The following is a 7,662-nucleotide window of genomic DNA, read 5'->3' as shown; positions in this document are numbered from 1 at the left end:
GGGCTGATAGATTCAGCCATGGGGTCCAACATCTGTCACCAACTGGGCTGCCTGGTCAAAGACACAGACATCAAGTCCCTAGAGGAGAGCTACCTGTTCTCTCAGCCCGTCAAGGATTCTGACTTTTTTTTTTTTTTTTAAACTTTTCCCTGGATGCATCCCTAAGGGATGAGGCTCTAAAGATCCCATCAGTGCAGAAGCAGACTCAGGCTGGCCAGCAGACCAGGTTCAAGGCTTTGGTCACTACTGGGGACTACAATGGACACGTTGTTCTTGGTGTTGTTAAGTGCTCCAAGGAGGTGGCCACTGCCATCCAAGGGGCCATCATCTGGCCAAGCTTTCCATTGTCCCCGTGCAGAGAGGCTCCTGGGGGAACAAGATTGGCAAGTCACACACTGTTCCATGTAAGGTGACAGGCCTCTGTGGCTTGTGCTAGTGTGTCTCATTCCTGCCCCCAGAGGCACTGGCACCCTCTCTCTTCCTGTGCCCAAGAAACTACTAATGATGGCCAGTATTGATGACTGCTACACATCAGCCAGAGGCTGCACTGCCACCCTGGGCAACTCTGCCAAGGTCACCTTCAATGCTATCTCCAAGACCTAAGCTACCTGACCCCCAACCTCTGGAAAAAGACTGTGTTCACCAAGCCTCCTACCAGGAATCCACTGATCATCTTGTGAAAAGCCACAACAGAGTCTCTGTTCAGAGGACCCAGGCTCCAGCTGTGGTTACCACATAAGGGGGTTTATACTAAAAAAAAAAAAACAGAAAGTTAATTAAGGCTGAAAAAAATTTTTTTAATTACTGTCCAAAGCACCAACCAAGGACAATGCAAGCATAGAACGTAGACCCTCTGTTGAGACATAGCCGATGGACTGCTAATTCTCCACGGCGGTGTGGAGGAGACGGGGTACTGCCTCTGGTCCTCTGACATGCACTCGCTGTCCACGATTTGTGACCACTGCCCCTTGGCAGAACAGCCTTGGGGGCACACAGAGGAAGGGGATGCAGGCTACCCTGATGAGACCTGATGGACTGTGGCCAGACCCTGGGGGAGGAGGACCCCTGTCAAAAGCCTAGGGGAGGGGAATAGGGCAGAAGAGGGAGGGAGGGTGGGAATGGGAAGATAAGAGTGAGAGGATAACAATCGGGATGTAATGTGAATCCATTATAATAAATTAAAATTTAAAATAAAAAGAATGTGGAGGCTGTCATGACCCAGATAGGCCAGGAGGTGGCAGTATATGCACATCGATGGTCCTGACCGTGTGCCTTCCACACACAACAGGGATTTCCCTGGCAGTCTAATTTCTCCATCACGCTTCTCCACTTCCTTGTCTCTTTCCCTGCTGTCTTCTGTGTTGCACAATATCTTAATCATAGAAAATAACCTTCTAAGCATAAGCTCTGTCAAAACCAGCACAGCCTTCGTTGTATTTAGCAAATGTTTATCAGTCTCCCCTAAGTAAAACCTATCCAGTTAGCAGATGAATAATGCAGTAAGAGAGACAAGACCGAAAGGCCAATAATTATGACGCCCGCAGTGTGCTGCTTGGGAAAGCCTATTATTTTCTACAAAGGGTGGTAGACTTCAAGGAGATTCCTGAGGTGGAGCCAGGCGGCAGGAAGATAGTAAGATGTAACACCTCTAAGCCTTGGGGTGAGATCTGGGATTTCACTTGGGAGTGAACTGAGGACAGTCTCTCCTTCAACACGCAGGGAAGGTGGGAAGGCTAGAAAAGAGCACCCAGGGAAGGTGGGAGGGCTGGACAAGAGCAGCCAGGGAAGGAGGGAGGGCTGGACAGGAGCACCAAGGGAAGGAGGGAAGGCTGGACAACAGCACCCAGGGAAGGAGGGAAGGCTGGACAACAGCACCCAGGGAAGGAGGGAGGGCTGGACAACAGCACCCAGGGAAGGTGGGAGGGCTGGACAGGAGCACCCAGCGAAGGAGGGAGGGCTGGACCACAGCCCCCAGGGACAAGACAGGGAAGCGTAGCTTTCTCAGCTGGAACAGTCGAGTTTCCCAGCAATCAGAGATGATGCCCAGGAAGAAACGAGAAAGGTATACAGACTTTAAAAATCTTCAGAATGAGAGCCCAGGAACCATGCAGGTGCAGGGACAGCCCAGTGAGCAGGCAGAACTGCAGGTGGCCTTCAGGGTGCCCAGTCATCACAGACTTGGTGTGGACAGAGCCCAGAGACTGCAGAACAGTAGCCTGTGGCTCCTTACCTACCACCTGGGAACGCTCTGGATCTGACCTTCCTGGAACCTCTGTCCTTGACTGTTCGTTCTGGGCCAGTGGTACAGTAGGACGGCTGTCAGAAGCTATCTGTGGCTTTCTGCAGTCAGGCAGGGCACAGCCTGGATGGGGTTGGGGCTGAAGGACAACTTTGGTGACAGGATGCTAACTTACCCTACGGGGAGAGCAACAACTAAGCCAGAAGTCACAAAAGGCCACGGAGCACCCCCCAGGGCCCTCATGCACCACATCCGAGCTGTCCACAGAACCAGACCTTCCACATCCTTCTCTAGGGTCTAGACCAGTGAGTCTCCCTCACCCTCCCAGCCAGCCAGATGCAGCCCAGGCCTCACGTCCAGTGCTCCTGCCATCTGACCTCATTCTACCCAAGCCATTTCTAAGCTCTTGGCTCAACATGTCCAAACATCAGCTTCTCTGCCCCAACTTGCTCCGTCCATATCAGTCTTAGAACTAACAAAAGAAGTCCACTTGCCCAGATCTCAAGGGGGGGGGGAGAATATATATATACACATGCAATATGAAACATCAAGCTAATATTTTCTCTCCAGAACCTACCAGTCCTACAGAAACGTTTGCCAATGAGATTATATATGAATGCCAAGACACAAATTAAAAAAGAGAGAGAGAGAATCATAATCTTTATCAAAGAATTCAAGAAGTTTAAAGAAGACACAGAGAAACAGCTCAGTGGACTTAAGGAGAAAGAGCTTAGCGAGAATAAACACCTAAGTGATGCCCAAGAAAACACAAATATGAAGCAGAAGAAAATGATAACGACAATCCAGGACTTGAAAATGGAATTAATTAAGAAGAAGACTGAAAAAGAAAGAAGAAGAAAAAGAAGACCCAGGTTGAAGTGAAGATAGAATTGAAAAGCCCAATAACTCAACCAGAAAACTCAAAGGAAACGTTACAAGGTGAATTAATCAGGCAGAAGACAGACTGTCAGGACTCAAAAACAGTAGGAAATCTAGACCAAATAAGCAAAGGACATGAAAAAAATTAAACACAGGAAATGTAGGACACCATGAAAAAGACCAAATCTTCTAAGTACGAGCATCAAACCCAAGTCAGTGGCCAAATCTTCAACAAGATCATAGACACCATCTTTCCCAAACTAAGGAAAGTAATATCCACACAGATCACCAAAAACACAGCACCAGAAAAGAAAATCCCACAGTACAACATAGTTAAAACATTAAGTATAAATAAGAAAATGTATTGAAATCTTAAAAAAAAAAAAAAAAAAAAAACACAGGTTATGTATAAAGGAAAACCTTTTAAAATTACAGCTGGTTTTTTAATGGAAATTTGAAAGCCAGAGGACCCTGGGGCAATGCATTCCAGGTCTTAAGAGATTGTGGCATCCATCCTAAATTAATATCCATCCTAGATTAATATGCTCGGCAAAACTATCTGCCATATTTGAAAGAAAAAAGAACCCTCCCACAGTATAAACAGCCTTTTACAAACTTATATCCAACAAGTCAACCCGGAGGAAACAGTATCTTGGCCTGAAGAGAGGAGTGAGAATAGCAGAAAAACTGAGGAGAGAAATACAAGGCCATTATTATTGAAAGAGGAAGTACTCCTGAGAGCACACACAAGAAAACAAAAGGGCAACAGCGTGATGAGCGTCCCTAACAAACATGTAAATAATAATCGTAATACTTAAATAATTGCTTTAATATCAACAGTTTCAATTCCTCAGTCAAAAGACACAGGCCTAGTGCACGGAACAAGAAACAAAATCCGTCTATGTGTTATCCACCAGGAACACATCAAGCCATGGCGTTAGAGCCCAATGCCACATTAGACTGAAAAGATGGACAAAAGTACTGCAATGAAACGGGACCAAGAAGCAAGCAGGCATCACTATCATTATCTGACAAAGTAGACTTCAAATTAAAACTAATCATAACAAAAAAGGGGATACGTCATTCTAATCAAGGGATCACCTCACCAAGAAAACATTGCTATTCTAAACATTCATGTACCAAACTCTAATGCACCCAATTTCATAAAATGTACAACTGACTTTAAACACATAGATTATCATCAATCCAATAATAATAGATGATTTCAATACCCCGATTTCTTGAATAGACAGGTCCCCTGGGAAAAATTAACAGAGAAACGTCAGAATTAGTTGGCATCTTACATCAAACGGATTTAACAAGTATCTACAGAATAATCCACCCTAACACCAAGGAATATACATTCTACTCAGCAACACATGGAAGCTTTTCTGAAATAGACCACATTCTGGACACAAAGCAAATTTTTACAAATGCAAAAAGATTAAAATCACTCTTTGTATCCTCTCTGACCACCCACAACGTAATGAGACATAAAATTGACAGCCAAAGAAGAATCGGTGAATTTAAGAACTGATTCTTTGAGGAGATAAACAAGATGGACAGATCCTTGGTCCAACTAACCAAAAGCAAGAAAAAAGAGGAACCAAGTTAACAGAATCAGAAATGAACAGGGAAACATTACAACAGACACCAAAGAAATTCATATTGTAAAGGAATATTTTTAAAACCTGTACTCCATTAATCTAAAAGACCGAAAACAAATAAATAAATTCCTAGACTCAGCCAAATTGCCAAAATTAAGCCAAGAGCCAACAACCTGAACAGACCTATAACAAAGGAGGAGATTAAAATACTAATATAAACCCTTTTATCTAAACTCTTACCCACAACTACATATGCTATCTGTGCTGTTCAGGGTAAAATGTGCTTAGGGCCAATTAGCACCCACAGGGGCTGTCCTGGACTTCCAGAAGGCAAAGCTGACAAAAGGGGCTGGGACAATGAGAAAAGTCTCTATGAAGACTGGAGACAAGGGCTAGTGGAAATGGGAATGAGAGATGTTTTTCCTGGTGGTGGGTAGAGACTAGGACACACGAGGGCACTAAGGAACTGCCCAAAGCAAGTGGTTCCTCCCTGTGTCTTGGGGCGTTAGGGTTGCCAGTAAGGAAACAGGATGATTCAGCAAATGCAAAAGTTTCCTGTTTGTCACACCCTAGCTACATTCCTGAGAGGAGACCATAAGCAAGACCATCTTCCTGAGAATCTACAACCAATTATTAGACAAATAAAAATATCCGCATAATTTTGTTCTAAGAAAGCACATGCTGAAAGCCAGAGTGCGGTAGGGCATGGTCCCAAAGGAGGAGATTGTCTCCCAATAGGAAGAATAGAACAGCATTTGAACTGAACCTGGGAAGCTGGGTAGGATTTCACACTGAAGGTTGAGGAAGGGTGCTCCTGAGGTGAGAAGATGAGAGGTGGGTCTTCTCAGCCCACAGTGAAGAGACAATGAAAAGAAAAATAGAGAAAGATGGGCTTAGGCACTGGGCTATGCCATCTTGGCTTCCGTGGACAACAAGGAGCATTTATTCAGGGGGGAGGACCCATGCTGTCCACAAAGAAGCTTTAGAGTAACAGCTGTCGTCAATCCTAAAGTCCACATGGAGGCACAAAAGACCCCAAAGAGCCAAACCAATCCTACTGACACCCCCAACCTTCTCCCCAAGACATATGGGAGACCTAAGCAGAGTGAATGAGGCTGAAGGAACCATAATATCCAACTTCAGACCACACCGCAGCAGCCACATGACCACCATGGCGCCAACACAGTAGAAGACACCGTAAATAGAACAGAAGGTCCATGGGGCTGTGGAGATGCCCTAGTTGGGAAAGTGCTCGCCATGAAAGCGTGAGTGCCTGAACTTAGCTCCCCAGCACCCTCATGAAACAGTCCTTGAGCCCTCGGTTTCTCTGGCTGCCCAGCTACCTGGATCCAGAAAAGAGCTGGTCTTAAAACATAAGATGGAGGACCATAGAGAAAGACACTTGTCATCAATCTATGGCCAACATACACATACACACAGGCACGCATACACACACACATGCACACACCAGCACACATACATACATGTGTTTGAGCGTGCGCGCACGCGCGCGCACACACACACACACACACACACACACACACACACACACACTCAGTCCTCCACCAGAGAGCTTTTTAGAGCTGACACGCCCTTCCTGTGAAGCTGTAAGGTATACAAGGCACAAAGTCACCATACAAAAGGCAGCAGCTGCTCTATGTGTGCCACTCTTCAACTTTCTGAGAATGAAATTAGGAAAAACAACTCACTCAGTATACCAGAAAGAAAGAAAGAAAGAAAGAAAGAAAGAAAGAAAGAAAGAAAGAAAGCTAAGCAATGAAAAGAAATTCAATGTTCCTGGATTGGTACAATTAAATTATGAATATGGTTATATTAACAAAAGAAATGTACAAATTCAATGTAATTCCCATCGAAAGCACAATGACATTCTTTACATAACTAGAAAAAAAGTTATCCAAATATTTATATGGACGTAAGAGACCACAGCCAGAGCAGTCATGAGCTCAAAGAACACTGGTGGAGATCTTAATACCTGACCTCAACATATACTACAGACAAGATAGCATACAGCCACTGTTGGGGGGACTGTGAACTGGTACAGTCATTATGGAAACTATCCTGCAGGTTTCTCAAAAGTCAAAATAGTATTAACACATGACCCAGCTAGGCTACTCCTGGGCATATGCCCAAAGAAGTCCATATCCTACACAGAGACACCTGCACAACCATGCGTCTTGCTCCAGTCACAAGAGCAAGGAAATAGAAACAGCCTAGATCCTTTCGACCAATGAGAGGATAAAATGTGGTACATACGCACAATGCAGCGTGTAGCTTTTAGTGTTCCTATACGTAGGGTGGACAGATATACATATAAATGTACAAATGAGAGTATGAATTAGGGTCTAGGCCTAGAAGCTGGAAAAGGTACCCTGAAAGGGGAAAGCGGTGGTGAGGAATTGGAGAAAGGGTTAGGATACATGTGACATGAATGTGAACAGGAGGCTACTGAGGGCAGAACGTACAGGGAGCACAAGGGGTAGGGAAGAGAGAGGAGAGGATTACAAAGTCAATTTTTTGAAAATAAAACTTAATCACACACTAATAAAAAAAAAAGTAAGTAATATCAAACTAAAAAGCTGAGGATGCAGAGATGAGTGCACATGGCTGCTGCCGTCTGACTGACTCTCAAGAGCAGCACCCAAACACTGGGGGCAGATGGCAGCCTTTTACCCAGCAGCACCGTGAGAACTGTGCAGCACAGGCATGTGACTGCACCGAGCCGGGCTGTGGTTCACCTGGTAGAATGCTTGCCTGGCATTCGCAGCCTTCTCCCCAGTGCACATGAGCTGAGTGGAGCGGCACACGCCTGTAATACAGAACTGGATGCAGAGTCGGGAGGGTCAGATCCAAGACCATCCTCAGCCACATAGCAGCCTGAAGCCAGCCTGGGCTATGTGAGACCTTTCTCAAACAAGC

Source organism: Acomys russatus, chromosome 15 (assembly GCF_903995435.1).
Source record: "Acomys russatus chromosome 15, mAcoRus1.1, whole genome shotgun sequence".
NCBI lineage: Eukaryota > Metazoa > Chordata > Mammalia > Rodentia > Muridae > Acomys > Acomys russatus.
The sequence above is the reverse complement of the archived record's forward strand: the minus strand, read 5'-3'. Positions refer to the sequence as shown.